At 42.5% G+C, this 26,483-nt stretch overlaps 1 protein-coding gene and 1 long non-coding RNA gene across 3 annotated transcripts in view; one reads left to right on the forward strand and one right to left on the reverse strand.

Annotated features, from left to right (window-relative positions):
- Positions 1-15,383, forward strand: part of LOC128838746 (uncharacterized) — a 47,774-nt gene extending 32,391 nt beyond the window's left edge. The window contains exons 2-4 of the long non-coding RNA XR_008445258.1: positions 10,412-10,468; positions 11,427-11,468; positions 15,185-15,383. This is a non-coding gene — a long non-coding RNA (uncharacterized LOC128838746). The remainder of the gene's footprint in view (positions 1-10,411; positions 10,469-11,426; positions 11,469-15,184) is intronic.
- GRAP2 (GRB2 related adaptor protein 2) overlaps positions 1-21,196 on the reverse strand; it is a 40,711-nt gene extending 19,515 nt beyond the window's left edge. The window contains exons 1-2 of one of the 2 annotated variants that reach the window (XM_054016229.1): positions 21,174-21,196; positions 21,023-21,094 (exon numbers count right to left, since the gene is read on the reverse strand). The gene's annotated coding sequence lies outside the window, so the exon portion shown is untranslated. Of the gene's footprint in view, positions 1-17,817; positions 17,829-21,022; positions 21,095-21,173 lie in introns of those variants that run through there. The other variant, XM_054016228.1, reaches the window with a different exon arrangement.
- Between the last annotated feature and the right edge of the window lie 5,287 nt (positions 21,197-26,483).

Here is a 26,483-nt window from a genome sequence, read left to right on the forward strand (position 1 = left end):
CTTACAATAAAAAAAATATTTTTTGGACGGTGAGCACCATGTTGAAGAATGAAAGAAAGACCTTCCTCTACAAAAGCTTTTCGGCATGTATAGCCTTGATTTCCAGTGAGGGAAAGAACTTGTGTACAGAGAGGTTGTACTCCCTGTTTTGGAGGTGGCAGAAAACCAAATTGTAGTACTTACTGCTTAAGCCACATGAGTACGACATATGTGTCCAAAGAGTCCAGATTTCTGGAGCCTGAATTCACATCTTACATGTGTTTAGTGGCGGTGAAAGGTACCACACCATCATCAACAGCCCTGCAAACCAAAGTCTTCCTTTTTGTAGCATGGGAAGTAGCGGTGCAAGCTTCACTTAATCAACACTTCTTGCTAACGTAACTGAGATGTGGGCTGGAAGGACCATTTTTAGGATCCAAAGGAATGCTCGGTTCCCATGGCTCACTGAATCTCTGACCTGCCTGCTGAGGCTGCCAATGGCAGAGTAGGAAGTGGCTCAATTAGTGTCAATTGCATTAGTGTTTTTTATGCTGTAGGTACATGTCCTGCCAGAAACCAGGGGGAGATAATCCTGGAAGTGCATTCACAAAGGCCACCAAACAGCTCTCATATGGGAATAACTTTCAGCACTTCTAACCCAGGCTGGACTGCAATCATGACCTGGAAGTTAAAGGCTCCATAGCCCATCTTCACTCCCCCAAGGCATCCAGTCTGTACATGCAGGGAAGCCTCTCCAACTTGCTTTACCTGAAAAGCTATTATCCAGAGGACCTCAGAAAAAAAACCTCACCAACAGTTTCTCTAGAGAAACTTTAGTTTATTGAGCTGCCTTTCCGAGCAGAACTGAGAAAGACCAAAAAGTGTTAGCTCTGAACAAGACCCAGAATTATGCAAGAAAAATGTCATGTTTAAAATTGATGGGCCACTAGAGATTGATTTTGAGAATTGTCTTCTCCCAGTCCCAGGTCCTCACACCGATCTGCCATTGCACCTCAATGCTGAGCTACAATTGTCCCATGCTATTCTTGGGTCCCCAATATAGCTCTGCTGATGCAACTCAGCCTTGACCTGCAGCACCCCTTGCTATTTTAGCCACTGGAGTTCCTTATCTTCAGCCTGTATTGTCACACAGCTGCATGTGGTGACGATGATTGGTAGGTCACAAGGGAAGGATTAGGATTTCAAATGGGGGAGCAGCAGGTTAACCATTGTGTGAACCATAAAAACAAAGATTTTGTTTTCATGTAAACATCCCTTATTAATAATGATTACTTAGAATGATGGGGAGAGAACTAAAGAAAATGCCAGCAACCAAAGAAGAGTTGCTTTAGTATGGCATGTTTTTCAGTGTTTTACCTTGAGGCACTGGGCTGCTCTGTAAAGATCACAGACGGCTGGGTGAATACATCCTCAAACTCCTAAGTGCAGAGCAATAATCTCAGTTTGAGACAACCAGTTAAAAAGAACAACCTCTTGGAATACAAAGCCTTGCTTTGATTTTTGCCCTTTGGTGGAATTAGAGATCTCAGGGATTCTTTCTATGAAGAGGGAGAGTGTTCATTTCATTTTTCAACTACCAGACAGTTAAATGTGATATTTGACACCTCCCTCCCCCCCCAAAAAAAGAGCAGTGATGGGGAAATAGTTAAAGGCTCATCTCTCACTTATTTTCAATTCCAGCAATTCCAACCTTGGGCAGTGACCGAGACACAGACACCTCTTCAAACAATCTAACAGATGGATTAAATGTATTTTTCATTGCCAGAGGCTGGATTTAGGAGTGACTCAAATACCATACACAGTGTTGGCTAGGTTGATAAATCAATACTGCAGTAATACCATGGCCTTAAACTCTTTCCCCACCAACTACTAAAGCACCACTGGTCAATAATCCTGTCTTTGAACCCCAGCCTAGCATTTTTCAGCACCTGAACTTCAAACCAGCCCTGCATCTCTGATCCTATTCCTCCCTTCTCTTGTATCTCCAGTTTCCTTATACTGTTCAGGTCAGTGCTGGGCTTTTTAAGAAAGCTTTTCCACTAGGTGCTCATTCTTCCTCTCTACATGTGTATGACTTCCATCAGCACCTGTGTGACAGAGAGATGTTTGATTTTTTGTCATTACTTACATTTCTCAGGCATCGTTTCTCCTAAAGAATATCAGAACACTTTACAGACTGTGAGCCAAATTCTGCCTTCAGTTACACAGCACAACTCCATTAGCTATAGTGGAACAGAAGGTAGAATTTAGTTCTGTATATACTGTATTGGGTGAAAATCACCCCAGTACAGAGGGCAAGCTCAAGGCCTATGCATCACTTAGTCCCACTAAGGCCTCTGACTGCTAGAAGCTGGGACTGGATGACAGGGGATGGATCGCTTGACGATTGCCCTGTTTTGTTCATTCCCTTTGAAGCATCTGACATTGGCTGCTTTCAGAAGACAGGATACTGGTCTAGATGGACCATTGGTCTGACCCAGTGTGGCCGTTCTTATGTTTGCTTAACTCCTATTTAAGGCATGAATGTGAATTATCTAGTGCTGGCTTTCTGCAGAGACATGAATTTTACTTTTAGTGATCACCCCCTATATCACTGAACTGCCGACGCATCTAGGCTAGAATGCAGGTGCCATTCTGTGCTATCAATGCTACACCAGAGTGAAAGGAGGGGAAGTGAAAACTAACTTCACCATTTGAAACTACACAGGACATATTTTAGGTCAGTAGAATACGTAATTCCGTGAGTTGGAATTCAGCCAGGACACTGAGGTTAACACCTCCACATTTATGAAACGTGACAGGGGCTATTTAATGACCACAAGTGATCAGATGATAAATCTCATCTCATCTGAAATACAGCACTCCAATAATAGAACATCCCTCCTAACCCCTTGCTGGGGTGTTGGCTCGGTAGTAATGACTCAAGAGGAAGAACACCACCTACTAAGACACCAACACCACTGTCTGCATCACTGGGGTTTTCTATGGCAGCCTTTCATTTATTTATTGTCTAAGCTCAACTTTGTTTCCTTGAGTGTGATAAGATCACAGCATGGCATGGGGCATGGCTGCAAGCAGGGTGCATATTCAAAGATGACGACCTTAACAAGAACTTGATTTTCAAGCCCGTGACTTATATAAATCAGACCCACAGCTTCAACCAGTGAGCTTTCATCAATAGATGTGAAATGGCATGTTCTGCTCTGCCTTTTTGGGTACTGCAGGTGTCAGAGTTTAAAGTCAGAAGGGGCCACTAGATCATCTAGTCCAGTGGTATTCAGATAGGCTCGTGAGGTGCAAGTGGCTCTTTAATGGGTCTCCTGTGGCTCTTTGCAGCACATGATGTTACAATTATTAACCAATCAGGATGCTTTTACTATGTTATTAACCAATTAAGTTATCAATTTGCACTAAGTTATTAACTTATTGGCTGTGAGAACTATATATCTATATATAGATATAAAATGTTCATCTTTCTCTAGAATTAAGACAAAGACAGCTGTGATGGGAGTGTAATCCACATGGGGAAAGGGTTAACATCTCAGGACAAGGGTGGCAAACCCTAGAAGGGAGCCCTACAGTGAAGGAATTTCTAGGCAACCAGAGAGGAAAGCCGCTTCCGGTCTCTTTTCTGGTTGGGGGTTTGCCACCAGCGGCTCATTTTCATTTTTATTTATGGCGTAGAAAGCCATTTTGTTTTATGGCTAGACAATAAAGACATTTCAAAGCAGGACATTTCCATGGAAATTTCCATATATACACACATGTAAACAAAATATTTCCGGTCATACTGTTTAAACATGACTAATATATAGTAAATGAATCAATGAATTCACACTATTGTGGCTCTTTTGGGTAATGTTGATTGCTAATTTGGCTCCTGAACCACTGAGGTCTGCATATCACTGATCTGGTCTGACCTCCTGTATTACAGGCCACCAACACAACCCACACACTAAACCCAACAACTAAAAAGAGAGCAAAATATTACAACCCATGGGACACTAGTCTATTATATGCGACAGACAGAGACTAAAAGTGTGAGGTGCACCAACGTTCAAAGGAGGGAAATGATTAAGTGAGATATACCTGGATAGTCCTGGCAAATGACCTGCATGCATATGCTGCAGTGGAAGGTGAAAATCCCCTAAGGTCACTGCCAATCTGACCTGGGGGGAAATTCCTTCCCGGTCCCACAGATGGCAATCAGTTAAACCTTGAGCATGTGAGCAAGAACCAGCCAGCCAAGCAGCTGAGAGGGAGGACACTTGGTGACACCTCAGAACCCTGGCCCCCCCTGCCACGTGTAGGTTTGATGGTGAGTAGGGATGGAGTCCAATATTCAACATCTGTACAGGAATGAGAGGTGAACTGTATGAGTAGGGGCCAATTATCTAGAATGAGCGATGATATATACAGTCATTGTTGTCACCAGCTAAACCACATCCAAGAGGCACTGGGAAGTATTCTGTTCCAAAAATGCAAGCCTCTCACCAGTGCATTAATAGAACAGCTCCATTAACTGTCAGAGGTGCTAGTGCCTCCAGCCACTACAAGGCATGTTCATTACAAATGGATAAACACACGAACGTATTAAATACAGCAGTGGACTCTGGTCATATATATATATATATATACACACACACCAACCATTTCCTCTCATAATTTAAGGAAAGCCCAGTGTATTCCATCCAGTCGGGGTGGAGGCAGTACAAGTGCCTTCCATACCTAAAGGAGCAGCTCCCCTAGGTCAGGTCACTGAGAAGTGGTATATATGTGGTAAGTAGGGGGCAGTGGTGAGTGCATGAATTCACACTGTACACAGCAGTCTATCCATCTCATACTGTGGAAGATCTCACCAGTGGCCATTTCTGTGCATCACCAATAGCTTAAGCCACCTTTTGGGGTGGTTCCATGTCTGCTGTCACCAGATTCTCTGTTCTAAGCTACATTAATTTTCCTGCCCTGTGAATGGCCTGAGATATTGAGAGAATACGTTACAAAATTGAGTGAGCTGTTTGCTCCATGTTTACTGCTGTAGGACCTAATGAGCGCCCCATTGAGAGACCTGCTGTGAGCAGTCACTCACCCCGGCTGTCTGGCAATGTAAAAAATTGTCTGGCTTCCTGTTAGCCAGCCAAAAGCACTCCATGGAAACGTCCTGCTTTCAAATGTCTTTATTGTTTAGCCATAAAACAAAATGGCTTTCTACGCCATAAATAAAAATGAAAGTGACCCTGTGGTGGCAAACCCCCAACTAGGAGAGAAACAGGAAGCGGCTCTCCTCTCTGATCGCCTAGAGATTCCTTCACTGTAGGGCTCCCTTCTAGGGTTTGCCACCCTTGTCCTGAGATGTTAACCCTTTCCCCATGTGGATTACACTCCCATCACAGCTGTCCTGGTCTTAATTCTAGAAAGAGATGAACATTTAAAGGTCATGAAGACTATCCAGAGTTATAATTAAGGATAACAACCTTTTTTGGAAGGGATATTAAGATGCATTCTTCTGGGATTAGCTAATTTGTACAGTGCCTTGCCCAATGGAGGTCCACAACTAGGGCTCCCAGGCACTATCACAATACAAATAAATAATAAATAAATAATAATAATGAAGACCAGGATGATACCTATTGTGGGGGACAGATTATCCCACAGCTGCCTACTGTGGGGTTCTTACATCTTCCTCTGAAGCGTCTGGTGCTGGCCACTGTTACAGACAAGATACTGGAGTAGATGGATTATGGGAGTGATTCCACCTGGAAAATCCTATGTTGAAAAAGTATGATTCAGATACACTTGCATCTATTTGGGTGTTTATCTGAATGATCCAAACTAACGGAGTATGCAAAAAGGGGGCTGGCAATCTCATAAGAACAGGCTTTCTCACAACATTTTCATCATCTCTTGCTTCTGGATGGATGGCAATGTCAGGTGAAGAAGCTTTTTCATGGCATTTCAGCAGTTGCACTTTCTAGCCAGGGAGCACAGGAGCAATCACAAAAATGAAAGAATTTCTTTGACAGTGTGTAAAAAAAAAAAAAAAAAACACTTTTTCCAAACGCCAAATGGTTTTAGCTGATGTTCTGGGAAAGGTTAATTGGTTTGGTTCGGTTCTGGTTTTGTGTGCTTTTAAACTAAACTGGGTCACCCCATCCTTAATTAGCTAGCCTCAGGGAAGCAACATTGTCAAGAAATAGAGGAGGAAGGTAAGTGGAAATGAGGGGGATTCTCAGCTGTCATGTAGTGAATAATAATTCATCAGCAGTGGATGCTGGAGCATCAGGTTGCAAATCCACATAGAGCTGAAAGATATGAATGGAAGCTGTCCAGCTTCTCCTGATCTCCCATCTATTCCTGTCCCATGGTCAGATGTGTTCCACACATGGCAATTCATCCTCTTTCACAAATTCCCTTTCCAAGGACAGCTGGCTAGGCTGTCTGCATTAATGGACAATTATTTTTGCAGTCAGGAAGCAAGTGCACAGGGCAGGTGATGTTATTCAAACTCCTCTGCAGAACTCCACCGATACACTTCAGTCCAGGTCTGTGGCACCTCCTGCTATTTAGGTTCTTTCTGCCCCAAAAGCCCTGCCCCTCATTCTTCACCTGCAAGCACTCCTGCCCTAGGATTCTCAAACATCTCAGTCAATGCACCATGATTCTTAAGTACAAACATCCCCTGCTATTCTAATCCTGACCTATCACCATCACACTCATAATCCACATTCAGTTTGGCTGATATGACAAAGGCCTTGTCTATGCAAAACTTTGTTACCGGTATAACTATGCTGTTTAAGGGCATGGCATCCCTCCCCATACAGCAACAAGCTATAACTGTATAAGCACCTTTATATCAGTATAACTGCGTCCACAGCAAGGGGCGGGGGGAGGTTGTAGAACTTTAACTATACCAGTATAACTGTGGTACAACTTTTGTATGTAGACAAGGCCTTAATCCTTAACTGCAGAGCAATTTGCTATCCCAGTCGTGTGGCCCCTCCCCACTCCTCTGTTAATCCACCTTAAAAGATATCCCCTGCCGTTCCAATTGAAGACCATGTTGGTATGTTGGAGAGATTTTTGTTTTGCAATAATATGTGCTATGTTCCTCTACTTTCATTTTTAAATGCAAGTAGAGGAACATATTTCAAACCATTGACAAACATGACAAGATGAAATATTTTTTCTCCATCCCTCTGATCCTGCCAAGTTCCTCTTCTACAGTTCCCTTCCCCTCACAGCAGATTATTGAGTTATTAGTGTTTCACTAGCAACTTTATCCATCCTAATCAGTTATGTCCTCCTCCTGCATTTGTAAGGTGATTACACTGAACTGTGCTCGTGACATCACAGTTTATCACCTTGGCAGCAATTGTGAGATCACAAAAATGGAACCGTGGCAAAACTGAGTGGGGATCGGCTGAGGAGGAAGCAGCAACTAACTACAATGAAGAATGGGATGTTTTGGCCCATTTCTGCCTAATCCTTTAGTTCCCAACCATCCTTCTGTATTTCTGTTAGCTTTACTGAACTGCTCCGCTGCTGCCCAATAGTCCAGACACAAGCAAACATGTTGCACCAGCTGTGCTGCCTAATGCTTTGAACACACCCAGGCAAACCAGGCCTGCTGTGCCAGGTAATTCTCTACATAAATGATGAGTGAAATATACCCACCATGCCACCAAATCTTCCATCTCTGTCCTAATATTTAGCTGACTACAATGCAATATCAATGCCAGACAGATCAGCTTGGTGCAGCACTGGGATCTGTGGCTTCTGGAGTATGAGCTCTGCTCAGAAATCCTAATGATTTTGTACAGGTTCATATTCTACATTCAAGCAAGACTGATTTAAAAAAAAACAAAACCCTCATCTTTAGCTGGTATAGCTCTGTTGAAGTCTATGGGCTATGCTGAGTTACACCAGCTGAAGATCTGGCCCTGTGGTTTTAAAATACTCTTTCATTTACTGCTCAAAATCTGAAAAATATCTGCAGCATATGGGTGGAAGGGGAGAGGGAGGTGATGCTGCTGACAAGGAAGGAAGCCCCCCCCTCCCCCTTTTATAGGCCTCTTATAAAGTCCCAGAGCCTGGTGCAAAAGGTGCCCCGTGCTTGCAATGAAAGATAAACATGAACGAATACCAGTGACAGACTCATATATCCAAGCAATGATGATGATAGTTGATCCTGTCACTGCAGTATTCCCTGATATCAATTTGAACTGCAGATAAGCTAAGCGGGGGCGGCATGGCCATCAGTACAAAATTAAAATGTGCTGCACGGGCGGCTGATTTTCTTCCCTGCTGTTGCAGGAGAGAGACCGAGTGAGAGACAGTTTTCTTTGGTGATCTGAACCCAAGCCTAGCGCACTCAAGCAAACATTCCATTCCAGGCTTGAAATTATCCCTGATGAGTGCCCTGTGATTCATTGGACTTTGTTGATCCTCCATATGAAGCAAGGGAAGGGTGATGTCTCCCTCCTTTTCCTCTCCCCCCCCCTGCTTCTCCCCTTTAATCATGATAAATATATTTTAACTCGCTTGATTAAGTCAGCCAGACAATGCGCCCCTAATTTACAGTGATCAGGGCTCTGGAATTGCAATAGCGAACATGCTGTCTCTATCAGACAGAGCAATAAGGGGTTGCTAATGCAGCCCCCATTAACAACTTCATACAGAATGAATTTTTCCTAACTGCTCCTAAAGAGCAGGCACTTGAGGAATACTGTCTGATATGAACATATTCTGAATGATCTCTTTCTGCAAAATTGACATGCTCCCCTCACAACCCCCCCACATAAATACATAAAGTATGAAAAATGTAGCCACTTCCTTGTACTCTAGAGACTTTTTGATCTCATCATAACTTATCTAGTTAACTGCCTCTCAAATTTTCTCATGGTTCTTTGTAAGTTTTAGTACAGTCTGGTATGTATTTTAATGCAAGTCAGTGTTAGCTGAATACCAATCATGTGCTTCAGTGCGTGAATGTGCACGCATTTGTACTTGTGCTGTGCACACATGTAAATCTGCTTTTGTATGTATGGTGTTTGCACTTAGATAGTGTGCATTTAGGCCACGAGTGTGGAAATAAACTGCGTATATCTCAGAGTACATATGGATATGTGTAAGGAAATACTGTATAAGTGCATGAATGTATGACAGATTGCTTTCATATGTATACACGTCATGCATATATGGGTTTGCATACATGTGTATATACTCTAAGGGCCATAGCCTCTGCTCTGACTGATTTGTGGCACAAGGCTGAAATATGGGGATAAAAGGTGTCATTTGGTCATCTTTGCACTCTGTAGATCAGTGGTGGGCAACCTGCGGGCCGCATGCAGCCCATCAGGGTAATCCGCTGGCAGGCTGCCAGACAGTTTGTTTACATTTGCACAGCCGCCTGCAGCTCCTAGTGGCTGCAGTTCGCTGTTCCCGGCCAATGGGAGCTGTGGGAAGTTGCGGCCAGCACATCCTTGCTGAGCTGTGGGCGAGAGCTAGGAGCCACTGGGGGTTGCAGGCGGCCATTCAAATTTAAACAAACAGTCTGGTGGCCCACAAGCGGATTACCCTGATGGGCCGCCTGCGGCCCGCTGGCTGCAGGTTGCCCACCATTGCTGTAGATCCTGGGGCTAATTAGCACAAATCAGGTCTCCAGAGTACATTTGAGCCCAATGTACATTTAGACCAGCCCCAGGGCTGCTCTAAAATAGCAGCTCCAAATGGCCATTCTGGCAACCAGTGACCAGCTGGACATAGAAGCATTCTTCCTGTGCTCCCTATATCAGAGGCTGGAATGGAGGGTGTCAAAGATGATGCTACACCTCACAAGGATTCCCCAATCCAGAGGAAATCCTTCAGGGGCCAGAAGCACTAGCATTAGAGCTTCTTTCTGCTGCTGGTGTGGTGTAATGGCCAGAGTAGGACTCAGGATCTGGCCCGATGGGCCAGATTTTCAAAAGATATAATTGGGTCCAGATTGTAAAAAGAGCTCAGCTCCTCTTTAGGCACTTAAATATGGGACAGATTTTCAAAAGTGTTCAATACCCAGTACTTGCCATTGTGACACTCATGGATAAAGATCTCAGCATGCTACACTCTTCTGAAAATATAGCCACTTATTCTGGTGCTGAGAACTGAGCTCTTTTGAAAATTCTGGCCTATATGTCTGTACCTGCATATGCACTGTATGTGTGCATGGATGGTATCCTTACTGTGTCTGTGCATGTGTCTCTATTTTATAAATAATAATAATATCTGTAATTAGGAATGCTAAAATAAGGATAATCATATCTTATGTTTTCAAAGCATAAGTTGATCTCCATGAGGGTCAGGAAAGAATTCCTGTCACCATCTACAACTGACTGGGTACAAAATAGAATTTCATTTCTCTTTGAAATTTCAGGTACGGGACCATACACAAAATACAATACTGGGCATTATAAACCAATTGTCTGATCTGGTAAGACAAATTCTGTATTTCTATTGCAGCATGATATATAGGAATGCATGAGTATGACATGTGTGAACAATGTAGTATGAAAGTCTGCTAATATAGACAGGCACGTGCCTGCAGAATATCAGTAAGTTAACTGCTATTGTCCTTACTTTTGCATAAGATTCAGTTTGGCAACATAGACAACTGTGAAAAACCTGTAACTCTGCAACTAAAATTACAGTCTGTGCCAGGAGATATAATTTTGCACAAAGTGGAAGCACAGTTAACACAATAAGGAAATGTAGCATTCCTTTATCCGTTTAACTGTAGTTCTATTTTTGCATTAAATTGCCTCGGATTGTACAAACTGTGGTTTATTACTGCATAGTTTTCTCTTTTTCTTTCACCTTTTTTCCTTATATTTTATTCTCTCTTCTTTAATCTTTAACATAACAGTTAAAATAAGATTAAATACCACAACCTAGGTCAATACAAAGTTAAGTATGAGAATTTAGCACAAGTATAGGAAATCCCATAATTAAGATTCATAATAGCAATCTTAACTTGGCAACATTGTACATACGAGGCCAATTTCTGCTCTCAGTGACATTTGTTCTGAGACCTGAATTTGATCCACTCTGTATACAAAAGAGCACATTGAACTGCAAAAACAGCAACTAAAACTGCTACTATAGATATGTGCCAAGTGGTAGAATTAATGTTGCTGTGGGAACCTTAATTTATGAACGTTCTGACTTTTATATTTACATTCTGAACCTCAGTGTTCCATTAACACTGCTTTTTGTCTGAAGGCTTGATTCTCATTTAAGTATAGGCCCTGTTACGACGCCAGAGTGGTGTAACAGGGCCATATGTTGAAATTAGAATCAGGCCCTGTGAGAGTATTTTTGCATGTGTGAATGCTTGTGCAGGATTTTTAAAGTAATTAATTACAATAATGGATTTTTTTTTTAAATTAAAGGTGCAGCTCCAAGAAGGAATCCAGTTTCTTTTGGACCAGAAGGTAAACGTGGATTCTTTCTTGTTACTATTCTTGTGGTTTGTCCACACACAGAAATTACACTAATTTAACTAAAGGCATGGCAATGATTTAGGCAACTTTTCTACTCTTGAAAATTAATTTGGATTAAGGGAGAGTGTGAATTTAAAGAGCAATAAGAGTGTTCACATGTGGAGTTAATCTGGAATCATTCCATATATGAATAAATCCTTAAACCAGGTCAACTTCTGAATAGAGACAGGCCTTGGAGATTCCATGATTCCCATTCCCACAGTGTGAGCAGTGATGTTGCAACCAGACAGCAAGTGTGAAAAATCGGGACGGGGGTGAGGGGTGGGGTAATAGGCTTCTATATAAGAAAAAGCCTCAAATATCGGGACTGTCCCTATAAAATCGGAACATCTGGTCACCCTAGTTGCAACCATCACAGCAGCCAGTTTAACTGAAGCCTTGTCTGCAACACCCTGCATAACATACAAATATAATTGCTAATTTACCCTATCTGTGAGAAAGCAATCAATTGCTGCTCTGTACCAGGGAACCACAAGGTCTCCAGTCCTATTTAATAGAATGCATGTGGCAAAAGAGGGAACTCTGCTTAAAGGGTGTGAATGAGTCATTTGACATTTCAGGTTGACTGAAGTCATTCCACTACATTTATTTCTGATCTTGATGTGCTACCACATTTGCTCGTTAAACAGAATGGGAAGAAAAAGATTGAAATTATCTGTTACAGAATACGTATGCAAGACACATAGGAGATACCAACTAAGGCATGACTTGATGCATGTGTGAGAATGTGAGCTTGCAAGTGCATCTGTTTGTGCCAGTGCGTGACTTTGATGTTGCCTCTGGGTGTGCGAGCAACTGTTCTGTTATGCATGCGTGTCTGAGCATGAGTGTGCATCTGTAAATTTGCTTATAAATCAACTTCACAAGTAATTATGAGCCGAAGTGTTGCATACGTGTAAGCACAGGTCTGAGAGTTTGCAAATGAATTGCCCTGTGTGTGTGCATGAGCATGGGCAGTTGTGTTCTGTGCATGCACATGGAGGACAGTGAATGTATGTATATGTGTGTATTAACATGGTCAGGAATACAGGCATTATGGCCTGATCCTCCAAGGTGTTTAGGCATCTAACTCCCATTGAAATCTGGTCCCAACTGAACATTCAATGGGAATCTATTTAAAGACCCTTGAGGAAAGGATAAAGGCCAATTTTTTTCCAAATCTGACCTAAATTTAGACTCCTACATTCATAGTTAGACTCCTAAAACAAAGTGGCTTGATTTCCTGAGGTGCTGACCCCCTGCAGCTCACACTGATGTCCACTGGAGCTGTGGGCATTCAACACCTTTGAAAAATCAAGGTCACTTTTATCCAGGTGCCTAAATATGGGTTTAGGAACCTAACTTTAGGCCCCCAGGTTTGAAATTCTGGTAAAAAAATTGAATGTGTACCAATTTTAAAAAGTAATAGATAAGGTGGAGATAAAGACTTTGTTGAAATGCTGCATAGGAAATAATTTCAAAGGGTGGAGGAGGTGAGTGGAAAAAGATACTTATTTGAGTCTAATCAAGGATATGTCACAAGAAGAGAAGGAAAATATTATTGGGAAGAATAACTCCTCAATGGAAATCCATGGACTCATTCTCTAACAGATCGGGCAGGGCAAGGGTGGTGAGAATTGGACAGAACCCTGGCATCCTGCCTCAGGCTAGAAACAGCCACATCAATTTTTGCACAGAGTTTAGAATGTATTTGTACCGGCAGCAATGGTTGCAGGGACACTGGAATAGACTTGCAGCATGCTATATGGGCAAAGGTCACTGTCAAGATAGACATTGTTATTTTTAAAATCTCCTGGTAACTAATATCATCTCTGGTTGTTAAGACTTAAATATCGTTAAAAGTCTTACTGTTCCCCCCCCCCCCCCCCAACAATCCTGCAGTTTATTTAATCTGCATTTCATTAAACCAGCTCAGTGAACTAGCCGGGTCGTCTCTACTCTGGCTATAATCATTTTTGCCCAATGCTGTTGTTTGGATTCACAGTGCTGCAGGGGGATATTTAAATCCAAAAATAAAATGGTTTTAATTGAAATTAAAATATACGTTCATGCCATTCCTTCTGATATTAAGTTTCATATTCTCCACTTTCCCCACATCTAAACATTGGGCTTAATTTAAGATGACTGCATCCTATTAAATAAAGCTGGTAAAAGGGCACATTCAGCTCAGGTTCAGAAAGTCTAAAAATTATATTCTTTTATTTATTTGGGTGGCAGCAAGAAACATTAATTCATTGTTAATGCAGACCAGCCAACAAGACTATGCTTGTATTGGCTTTAGTGGAACGAGATGTAAATCCAATTCCAATAGGTTATCACAATTAGAGAAACACACAGCCATATTAATAAATCCAACAGGCACATAAAGGCCTTAAAGCAGTGGGAACTCTGCATTTCCATCATGCTGGTGATTAAACCGGTGGAGTCTCCCCAGAGGGGAACTCCACACAGCCACGTGCACCTTGCATGAGAACGCACAGGCAACACTTAGGGGGCAAAAATGGGTGTGTTGGGGGAAAATGACCAACAGAGACACCCATAGAACAAATCCACAAGGACAAAGAATCACATCTGCTACCTTACCACATACTCAGCAATAGCCTGATGTGACCCAGCTGTATGCATGTCCTGAGCATTAGTTCCTTTATGGGGTAAGGTTTCCATCCCCACAGCTCCCTCAGTCATATGAGCAAAACCCATTTATTCAGTCTTTGTCCACATGTTCACCACGTGTGACCTTAATTTTAGTGACTTGTGCATATGAATTGCAATATAGTTAGGTGATCATACACTAGTTCTCAAATAATGCAACAAAACATCATACATTTTTTTATCACTTATGCGTAGCATCTTCCACTACTTTGTGTTTGCCAGAATCCCCTCCGAACAACCCTCCCAAACAAAAACATTAAAAACAAAGCAAATCATGGAATTAACCGGACATTTGCAGCCCATCACACTATTGATTCTACTTTCGTGGTCTATCCCTATCCCCTCCCCTGTGTTAGTCTTGTCTATTTAGACAGCAAGCTCTTCGGGACAGGGACTGTCCACTACTCTATGGGGCTAGCTCAATGGAGCAATGACACTTCACAACAGCTGAAGATTTGCCCCTGTGTTTGCTCAGTGCCGAGCACACTGGAGCCCCATTCTTGATCAGTCCATAGACACTGCTGTAATAAAAATAATAAATTAAAAAAAAAGAGTCCCTGAAAGTTATTTATATATAAGATGATCAATAAATGAGGCAAGTGTTCTTTTCAGTGTGCACCTTATGAGATGCACTTTACAAGGCTGTAAAACACTGGTATGATGTTATAAATAAATAAATAAATAAATAAAATAAATAAATGGAGATATCCTATCTCCTAGAACTGGAAGGGACCTTGAAAGGTCATCGAGTCCAGCCCCCTGCCTTCACTAGCAGGACCAAGTACTGATTATGCCCCAGATCCCTAAGTGGCCCCCTCAAAGATTGAACTCACAACCCTGGGTTTAGCAGGCCAATGCTCAAACCACTAGCCTTCAATGACACAATTACATGCTATTATACAGCATATGAACAAGAGGCTAAAGTTCTCGTTACTATTTCCTGACGTTTGAATGCCTAACACTCTTTTCATATAACATTTTAAAAAAAAAAATAGAATTTCTTACGAGTTTTTGAAAGAAAAAGGAAAATCCAGTATGGGAAACTATTTGACTTCACACCACCAGATGGCCCTATCTCATCTACTTTACAAAGTCTGCAGGAAGGAGCCTCAGGAGCTGCAAACTTTAGAAGCTGAACAGCCTGTACCTTTCAAGATGCATCGCAAATGTGGTAAGGTCTCTGCAGCAGGATAGCTGCCAGTGACTCTCTGAAGAAGAGCGCTGTGTAAGCTCAAAAGTTTGTCTCTTTTACCAACAGAAGTTGGTCCAATAAAAGATATTATCTCACTCACCCGGTCTCGCTAATACCATGGGACCATCACAACTACAACAACACCGCAAACAATGGCTCTCTGAACAGACTAGCTCTCTGAAATGGCTCTCTGAAATTCACCCTTCTGCAGTGAATGAGCACAAGGGCCATGGGCCATTTAAGTGACATTTCAACCTTCAAAATAGGGTTTAGTGGTACTTCAGTGGCAAATAGAACTTATGTTGGTTCCTGACACCATAGTGAATTTCATCCAAAGGCAATAAATCTAAAAACATCTACAGTATTGCACTTCTGCATTCTAGAAGAAAAAAAAAATAACCTACTCTTACTGTACATTGGTCTCAATTCTCCTATTTTCTAATGCCATTTCTTCCACCCTCACCTAATCTATCTGCCACAAGATATGGAAAGGTGCAATGGTCAATTTCAATATCATGTATAACATGCGATAAGTGATTATCTTGCAGGCATTTTTTAAAATCTGAAGCTATTTCAAATTAGTTTTTATAAACAATCTGTGCAGCATATATCAAAGCCAAAAGCTCTAAAAGCACTGACTCTGGGTACCATATTTCTGAGTTGCTCCACCTGAGACAACTTGGACTTTGCCCAAGTGTTGAGCACCACCATTCCAGATGGTCAGTGTGAACTGCAGGTGCTCAGACCTTCTGAAAATCAGCCCAAAGTGTTTAAGGCTGGTCACCAAAACGTGAGATACCCCAAATTAGTGGCCAATTTTGAAAATGTGGGCTCAGCTGTTGTTCACACTGAGTGAGAAAACATCCTTGTAAGAATCCCCTTCTGCCTCAGATCTAAAGAAACCATTTTAACTAAAAATCCAGAGGTGAGTGGGTTGATATAGCAATAATAAATAAAGTAATAATAGAAAAATCCCCTTTCATCCTGACAGACCCCAAAGCGTTTTTACAAATTATGGATTAAATTCAGGCCCTACATATTTTTGTGGCACTGATGGGCTGCAAACTTAGGAAAAATGTCCACACAAATGCTGCCTGTCAGCCCTACATGGAATAGTACCCTCCCAATACCTCTTATGCAAGATTATTCCTGCTAAAATAATCTGACCAAGATGTAGGGCAGCTGAGACAGGCAGCATACATGCTACAACATGTTGGCCATGTCCCCTGACCACTACCTCCACCTCAAAACACCCGCTCTGAGGCTGCAAGTGACTGGCAGACCATTAGTTGCACCCTGCATGCGAACTCTTTTCCCCTCTGTGCACATATCATTTTACCTGGGGTGGAACACAGCAGCTCTTTAGCAGCACACAGCAGTATAAGAGCAGAAGTAACAAATGCCCATATAAAACTAAAATTTAGATTCCCAGAATGTAATTATTTAAATTGAAATCTGTCCAGGAAAACGGATTAACACTTTAATTCTTATGTACAGGGCTAAGGGATATTTGATAATAATAGTATCAGAGGGGTAGCAGTGTTAGTCTGAATCTGTAAAAAGCAACAGAGGGTCCTGTGGCACTTTTGAGACTAACAGAAGTATTGGGAGCATAAGCTTTTCGTGGGTAAGAACCTCACTTCTTCAGATGCAAGTGCAACCTCACTTGCATCTGAAGAAGTGAGGTTCTTACCCACGAAAGCTTATGCTCCCAATACTTCTGTTAGTCTCAAAGGTGCCACAGGACCCTCTGTTGCTTTTGATAATAATAGGGTGACCTTCAGTTCTATCCCTCATTTGAAGGAAAGATGCTTGGGCAATCAGTCCAGTAGTGACTTGGAGGAAAATGTGCCAACTACACGAAGTCATTAACACCATTTCCTGAAGTGCTGGGTTTCCTTGGATCTTTCCTCATTCAAGGACTGACCAGATCCTACCTGATGAACTCACAATGTACCTAAAAGAGCTAAAACTTTGGTTACCACTATGGTACCTCTCCAAATGTCCCCATAAGTCTTGGGAAAGTGCATAAAACTATAAAAGCTCTTCAACAGTGTGGAGACAGAGGGAATCCTCCAGCTCAAAATGGCTTCTCTAGTGATTATTATTAGGCTTAGCAGAATTTGATTTTTATTTTTTTCTAATTTTGACAATTTTAAATACCCCCCCCCCTCCATTTTTATTTTTACAGTTATGGGAGGTAGGGTTGGGGCAGTGCTGACAGCAGGGCTGCAGGGGGTTCATTGTGCGGCCGAGAGGCCCAAGACACTGGGGCGCAAGGTGCGGGGGAGACACATCTATACAGCCCTAAGAGAGTGAAACCAGGTTTTCAGTTTGGACTTTAGGCATTATGGTCATTTCCTCTCATCACATAACATTTCTTGGAGTTAACCTTCATAAGTCAATACCCTCATAATTTTGCCATTCTTAACAAACCTGTTCCTCGGAAGTTAACTGCCTCTAGTTAGACAGTAGTTACGTGGTGCACAGCATGGGCCTCTACTCTGCAGAATAATTAAAAAAAAAAGTTTATCCCCCTTCCCCCCAAAAATCAGACTCTTTCAAAATCATTCTCTCTCGCTCATTTATTTTTAACATCCTTCTAGAAACAGTGTTTACAGTGACTCTGCTTCAGAGACAAGGAGCTGGGCTAGAGCCATAACAAAAATATGCATCCCGCTCCCAGCTACCCATCTGCTGTAATGAGAACACAGCAATAGCTGTACCAGAACAGACGTTGGTCCATCTAGCCCGATAACCCATCTCCATCAGTGACCCCAAAGTCAGAAATATTTAAAGAAGGCATCAAACACTAGAATGTTCCTCGAGCTATATCATGGGGGATCAGTTTATGCCCTGAATTATGAGGGGAATAGCTCTTGTGATGTTTAGCCTAGCTACTGTCACTGCAGATTCTATCTGTATTTGTATGTATGCCTAATACATTTTTAAAAAATATTTGAAATGAAAGTTCCAATATAAAATGTAAAATAAGGCAGTATTGTCTAGTTGTTAAAGAACAAGATCAGGAGTCAAGGTACTGCGTTCTCTTCTCAGCCTGGCTACCGCGTGTCCTTAGACAAGCCATTTCACTGCTGTGTGCCTCAGTTTCCTCATCTGTCAAATGGGGGTATTAATATTTACCCACCTTTGTAAAGCACTTGGAGATTTTAGAATAAAAAGCATACACAGTGAGTACAAAAGGTTATTATAATATAGCCTCCACTGGAACTAAGGGGTAATGGTAATGGAAATGCACGCTTACTAGGACTGACGAAAAATTAAGTTGAATGAGCAAAGAAGTCTCCTTTCTATAGCTCTCAAGTGTGCTGCAAAATTAAAGATTCTGAAAGAAAGCCTGGGATTTGTGGGGCTGCACAAAAATTGATTGGACTGTGTCTGCGGCCATGCACGATCCTCCAGTCAGGCAAATGAGGATGATTATACGCTTCATACCATTTTAATCAGCTGAAAGTGGGCTGCCAAGTTAGGTTTCTTTTAAACCACAAACAAGGCCTGGAGAGAAGGAAAAATGGGAGAGGAGGACTGTAGTCTTAACACAGTTAAAAAAAATCCCAAATATCTGGAAGGATCAACAGTAGCTAATACTACTATGTGAATGGCAACACATTAGCCACAGTAACCCAAACAGTGCCAAATTTCCAGTGACTATGTACATCAGAGATGGAATATGAGGGTAGATAAGGGAAATCAATATTTGGACATGAATCACACACATCTAAACCAGCAGAAAAATTCAAGGATAGGAGCATTATACAGGAAAGAAATGGGAAGAAGGGATGGAGAATTATTTTCATTCTGCCCAGAAATAACAATAGAGTCAGAAGACACTGCCTCCAGCTAAAAGTGTAACAAAACAAGACAAAGCAGCTGGCTGGGGGGAAAGACATTCTCACTGTCTGAAAAGAGAGAAGCAATAAAACAGCAAGATGGACAACTGAGATGAGCAGCTGAGGCACTGGCTACTGGGAGATATTCAAAACTTTGAATTGGCAGAGCGAGGGACAATTTTTAATCTTGCATAGGAACATCCCTCAAACTGAATCATTTTAAGGAGTAGAGGGCATCTAGATAAAATACTATTCGATTTAGAGGGGCTATAGTCCACCTAGCCTTCCCGTCCAAATCTTTCCTGTTCTGCTACTTACACAAATGATAGTAACACATAGTTGTATGGAGGGTTGTTTTAACTCTGTTGGTGCCAGGGTATTAGAGAGACATGGTGGGTGAGGTAATATCTTTTATAGGACCAACTTCTGTTGGTGAGAGAGACAAGCTTTCAAGCTTATACAGACCTGAAGAAGAGCAAGAGAAGTTGGTCCAATAAAAGGTATTACCTCACCCACCTTGTCTCTCTAGTAACACACAGTGGCTAGCACTATGACACAAGAGTTCTGTTCTGCACCCACAAACCTACCTAAATTCCCTTACCTGGTGTGATTGCCAAGGCTGGATTTAAGAAAGGTAGAAATGCAAATTACAGTCAGTGTAAATGAAAACCTCAGGTCTGCGTTAGAGGGCCAGGGACGAGCTTTGCTTCCCTGGATCTACATTGTAATAATAAGGAACGTGCTTTCCCCACACCTAGCCCGTGATCCATTTAATCTGTACCCCACACCATTCATTTACCAGCAACCTGGCCAGTAGGGAAATGTTCTTTTCCAGACAAATGTAAATAACAAAACTGTTCCCACCATTGGTGCTGAAAGACCGTTTGGAATTTTTTTTTTTTTAATTAATTTTTCTTCTGATGAGAGATGCTGGATTAAAGTTTGGATACTGAAGTCCTCCAGGTGTTCCCAGAATGGGCATGCCACATGGGCAAAGCATTGTGAACTTTTTTCTCATACACTACCATCACCATGTGCCTCAACCCTGCCCTGAAGGGACAGTGCCTCTTAATAAATACAGCATGTAGCAATTACAGCACTTTGAATCTCCAAAATGCTTTACAATTATTGACTAATTAATCAGGAACGAGAAGTTGGGGGGAATTTTAATGGCCCATTCACACCTTGGCTTCTTTGCGGAGATGGTCCTTATTGTCAATGATGATGGCGGTTCTGTTATGTAGGAGTTGGAGTTCCCCAGCTCATGTCACATAGGATATTACAAAGTATGGATGTTCTATTTGTGGGGGCAGTTCAGACAATAGTGCCAAAACTCTGGCTGCAGGGGGCATCTAGCTCATGGAGGGTCCTATCCCAGCTGGGATGCTCCAGTGGAGTATTTTGTAGAGAATAGCTGCTTTGGGCTGACTGAGAGTGCTATCAAGATAACTTTAAGCCCCTGGGGAATCTGAATGTTTTCCCTTTTATCACAGCCCTGACTGAAAGACAGTGAAGTATTTTTCCCCTTCTGATTTAAGAGAAATCTCCTGCCCCTATTCTTCCAACACTCTCAACAAATACACACACCAGTTCTGGACACATTCCCATCCCTCCCCAAACTGGCAGGGTTAGAAGTTTGATGCAAGTGTGGCAGATGCGTAAACAAACTGAATCTTGGGCCTTACTGCTGGGGTGTCAGTTGCATAATGTTGCAAAGGGTCCCAGCCTCACTTGAACTGGCACCATTTGTTGTTAAAGAACTGAAAGCAAATGTTGTAATAGTCACATACCTTTGAGAGTAGGGAAGGCTGAGAAGGAGTCTTTGCTTTGCTTCTGGTTGTTATATTCCAGACTTGCAGAATCTAAGATGAAATAAAATGATATTGAACAGTCTGCACTTCATAAAGCCAGCCGGTTCTTGTCTTCAGATTAAGCGCTTACCAAGGGTCGATGCTTGTGGAGCCATTCAGGACCATACAACAAACCTTTCACCCCGTGCACCCTCCTCTCTTCACCATGAAGTTCAGCCAATCAGGTAGTCATGTGCAAACCACAAACCACGCAGGAACTAGCAGACACGACAGCTCACAGCCCTGGGCGTGGAGCTTAGTTAGCTTAGTATGGTTTTGTTTTTTCACTGCCAGTACTAAACTGATATCATAGGAGTTTTAGTGAATGCTACTGCAGTTCTGTGCTCTAGTTGCATTTAATGCATTCTCCTGTGCACCCCAAGACCTACTTACTGCTTTGGGTTTGAATTTAGGACTGACAGGTCCCGAGTCTCCTTTTTGAACCACGTGGGGCTATTAAAATTTAGCCTGATCACCTCTCATTCAAGTCAACAACATGGCAATGTGATAGCTACAGTGTCACCAACATTCTAATCTGTGGGTATGTCTACCACCTAAACTCCCCCTTTGACTTGATACCGTCCAGTGTGTGTGTGTGTGTGTGTGTGTGCGCGCGCCTCTGTTGAGAGAGTGAGAGAACTCACAGGCAGCTCTGAGGCAAGGGGGGCACACCACTGTGAGAGGGATAGGTGGGTGGAAAAGCAGCAGCACTATAGACCAAGATTTTAGCAACCTCTGAAATGAGTGTGACTTGGGATGTGTGTTTTGGCTGCGTGCAAGGGGGTGCAAAGCTCTCATTTCCCGTAAGTGGCGGTCTAGTTGGGAAAACACGTTAATTCATTTATCAATGCATCAGTTCAGGCACTGGGGGAGGGGTTATTGTGTTAACTTGGAGAACTGGAGGAGGGGATTGAGATCTGGAGGAGGCAGCAGTGGTGACGGTCCAAAGTTGGTGCTACGACCTCTCCGCACCTTTGAATTTCACTTTTGTTTAGACTCTGAAATGTTTATGGATTAAAAAAAAGTATAAAAATTGTAAAACTAAAACTAAAACCATAAAAAAGGCAGGGGGAAGCTTTCCTCTTGTATTAGGGAGACTTGAAAATCTACTGATTGCTGAAATTAAGGGGTGGAGCCTAGCAGAGGTTGAAGGTCTGTCAGTCAAATGTTCCCCTCCCCACCCCACCATTACAAAATGTGGCAGAGCTTTCCCTGCTCCTTTCAGCAGGATTCCCAGGGCTGGTAAGGCAGAGGAGTAGCTAGAATTCTGATTGGATGTGAAGAAGGGGTGGGGCTTGGAAGGTGATTGACAACTGCTTTGAATGCAAGATGAGGGGAGAACAGTGGGTACGAGCATTCTGATTGGAGGAGGACAGGGAGAGGCGGGCCTTTGCAGCTTATTGATGGCAGTTTGAATTTTAAGTGGGAAAACGATGCCTACCGGTCGCTACTGCTCAGTTTTCCTCAGGTAATGAAGGTGGGGTGCGAGCCCAGCAGTGTGAAGCCTCTTCTTGGGCCTGTGTGTGCCCATGAACCCTGCTGCCCTCAGCCAGTTAACCCCACTCGTTAATGAGAGTGGGGAGGGGCCTCTCCCTGTTTAAAGCTTGTCTTGCCCCTACTGGGGCGTCTCCAGGGCCAGAGAGAGTCGCGTGCCGTGCCCTGTTTTTACCTGCAGTTGTGTGTGTTGGGGACAGGCGGGGGCATCCCCTGTTCAGGAGCCCCCCGTGGCTGCCCTCTCCTGGATGTCACCTGCCTTCACAGCAACCCCCTCAGTGGGCCATGTTACCAGGAGCAGCCACTGATGGTAGAGGACTGGCAGGTCTAACCTTATGCTCCTCAGGGAGCGGGGCCAGATTTAGGATTGTGAGGACCTGCCCCTCCCAGGGGTTGTTTCTGGAGTGGAGAGCCCCCCCACCCCCCAATACCTCCCTTCCCATCCTTCAACTTTCCTACCACACAAGGCCAGGCACAGCTCCAGCTGAGCGGTCACCTGTCGTAACACCCATCTGCCTGAAGTGGGGGTGTCCTGTCAACTATGGGCTGCCTTAAATGTCAGGTTTAATGGACCCAAAGCTAGGTCTCACTGAACTTCCAGGCAAGACACCTGCTGACGTGTCTGGAAACCACCATTACTACAGGCAGGTATGGAACCTACCTAAGAACGTAGGAATGGCCATACTGGGTCAGACCCAAAGGTCCACCTAGCCCAGTATCCTGTTTTCCAACAATGGCCAGTGCCAGGTGCCCCAGAAGGAATGAACAGAACAGGTAATCATCAGGTGATCCATCCCTGTCGCCCATTCCAAGCTTCTGGCAAACAGAGGCTAAGGACACCATCCTTGCCCATTCTGGCTAATAGCCATTGATGGACCTATTCTCCACGAATTTATCTAGTTTTTTTTTTAAACCCTGTTGTAGTCTTGGCCTTCACAACATCCTCTGGCACGGAGTTCCACAGGTTGACTGTGCATTGTGTGAAAAAATACTTTCTTTTGTTTGTTTTAAACCTGCTGCCTATTAATTACATTTGGTGAACCCTAGTTCTTTTGTTATGAGAAGTAAATAACACTTCCTTATTTACTTTCTCCACACCATTCATGATTTTATAGACCTCTATCATATCATCTCCTTTCCAAGCTGAAAAGTCCAAGTCTTATTAATCGCTCCTCATACAGAAGCTGTTCCATACCCCTAATAATTTTTGTTGCCCTTTTCTGAACCTTTTCCAATTCCAATATATCATTTTTGAGATGGAGCGACCAGATATGCACACAGTATTCAAGATGTGGGTGTACCATGGATTTATATAGGGGCAATATGGTATTTTCGGTCTTATTATCTATCCCCTTTCTTAATGATTCCCAACATTCTGTTCACTTTTTTGACAGCCGCTGCACATTGAGTGTGTTTTCAGAGAACTAGCCACAGTGTCTCCAAGATCTTTCTGCCATAGTGAATAATCAGACCCATGGTCAACCTAGCCCAGTACCTTGTCTCTGGCAGCAGTTAGTACCAGCTTTTTCAGTGCCAGAGGAAGGTGAAAGAAACCCTGCAGCAGGCACTTATGGAATAACCTGACATAAGGAGAAGTTTCTCCCTGCTAGTGAGAGGTTGGCTTGATAGCAGGATTTACAACTTGTACATTTTTTGTAGACCGAAAGCCAAAAAATCATTATTTGATGAAACTGAAATAAAATCATAAAAGTTCCTGAGGTGGGATCCCCAGATTTCTGGATTTCATGCACTCACTGTCACACTTGTGCTTCAGGTCTAGTTTCTAAATGGGAATCCCTTTTCAGGGCTCATCACCACTGCTCATAGCTTGGCCAAATAGATTATTGCAGAGCCACATTCAGCCTAACCTCCCAGATGCCAACAGGGATTAAAGTGCGGTTCTCTTAGGACTCCCAGCCATTGCTGAGTTTGGGAGCAATCTGGCAGATCGGGACAAAATCAATCTGTCTCATTCATGTGGTGGCACAGACACACTAACCACAGAGATGGCTGGCTCAGGGAATGAGAGACAGGATGCGAGAACCAAATATTGATTTTTTGATTAGTAGCACAAAAGACTAACTATGAGGTAGTTTTTTACATAGCATTATGTTTATGATATGAACTGGCAAACAACAACAAAAGACAGAAAAACAAAATCATAGCTACATCCAGTTCCTGGTCCTTAACTATTAATTTCCTGGCTTTATAGTTTAGCTTTAATGTTATTTAAATGAAATTGTGCATATCAAGTTTTCTATTTTTAGCAGGAATATATTTTAGGTTAATGATCTGGGTTTAATTATGAATAAATAATTGTTACATAGTTTTAATCAGGTACACTATTCTTTAAGAGATGACCCAGGGTGTTGAGTAAATAAGTAATTCTATGTATTTTAAAAAGCATAATATTTATTATGCAGACCTAGGAGTCCTATGTATTGTTGCCCCCAAACATTGTACTGTGATGCCGTGACCCAACATTGCATTGATTTTTGCATCCCCGATATATTTCTCAACATTTAATGTGAGCGTTAGGTTTGTACTAATGCTGCCCATGATGTTCCTGTTCTGTGAATAGAAGACTTCAAGCTGTCACTCTTGAACCTTTCACTATCAGTAAACTCACTAAAAAAAAAAATCTGCATGCCTAGCTTGGAAGTCATAGAACACCATGCCGATAATCAGATCAGCCCCACGGAAATCAAGATGAGTGGGGACCCAGTCCAGGAGGACAAAGGCACTGGTGCTAAGTGTTCCACTCCAGCAGGTTATGATTCTAATAGAGTTATCTAATCAACTTGTAAAAAACAGATCAATATGTGCTGCTATATAACCACTGTCACAGTGCATCAGTGCACCAAAACAAAGAAAGACACAAAGGCAAAAGAGAAATCCTGCTATGACTGAAATTTAATAGCTTCATTGAAACATTATAAAATCAGTTTTCTCTCTGCAGGAGTGAGACAGATAAAAATTGACTCCATTTGAAGTGCAAACAAGAAAGAGAGGCAGGGAGTTGTAAACTATGTAGCACCCTCCTCAGAAAGATTCTTTTTTCTCTCCAGGTTCCCAGCATTTTCAGCTATCGCTTCCTACAATATCTTAATTAAACCAATATATTTTCCATTCAACTTACTTGAAGCTGTGCATACTTTGATAAAAAGGTTAATTATCTTCTTTATTTTAAAAATTGAAAAGGTAACATTTTGGTGTTTTGCTTCAAATTCATGCCTATCCCTATCCTTGTGTTAAAAAATCAAACACTGAATGAATCAAAATAGATAGAGGTCAGACTGGACAAAGGTGTTGGTGGATGGGGGGGAAGCAAGATGGAAAACAAACACATTTGTTATGAATTTTAATATTTTGCCTTTTGTGCACATAAAATCTGATTACAGATTGTCTCCCTCATTGAGGCTGGGCACTTGTCAGGGCTTGAAATCAATTTGATACATGATCATGACAGCCTTTGCTGGTGACTCAGTCGGGAACTGCAGAGACCTACCCACCCTCATGCTAACTAATGAAAAGAAGGGAGGGGGATGGGTTCATCTCATAAAGCTGTGAATTGACAATTCACAGGCTTTGTTTAAATTGTTTGGAGGCTGTGTTCCCTTTTCATGCTATCACTGCCTCAACTAAAATGCACCCCCCTGTTGCGTATGCCAGCTGTGAAAGCTGACAGACCCAAGATGATCAGTAGAGAAACTCTATTCAGTTTAGGAGGGCAGTCCTCAGGCAAATGGAACCCTGTTCTTCCTTCCTCTACCCTCCCTCTCCTATTTAGAGGAGCAGAAGAGAGAAGGGTCGCTGCAGAGTGACATGAGACCCTTTCTTTTTTCCTCCCTGCACGCATACACTGCCCGTCAGTATAATTTAGCTTCTGCAGGCCCAAGTCTGAATC

This window comes from Malaclemys terrapin, chromosome 1, assembly GCF_027887155.1.
Source record: "Malaclemys terrapin pileata isolate rMalTer1 chromosome 1, rMalTer1.hap1, whole genome shotgun sequence".
In the NCBI taxonomy this organism is placed as follows: Eukaryota; Metazoa; Chordata; order Testudines; family Emydidae; genus Malaclemys; species Malaclemys terrapin.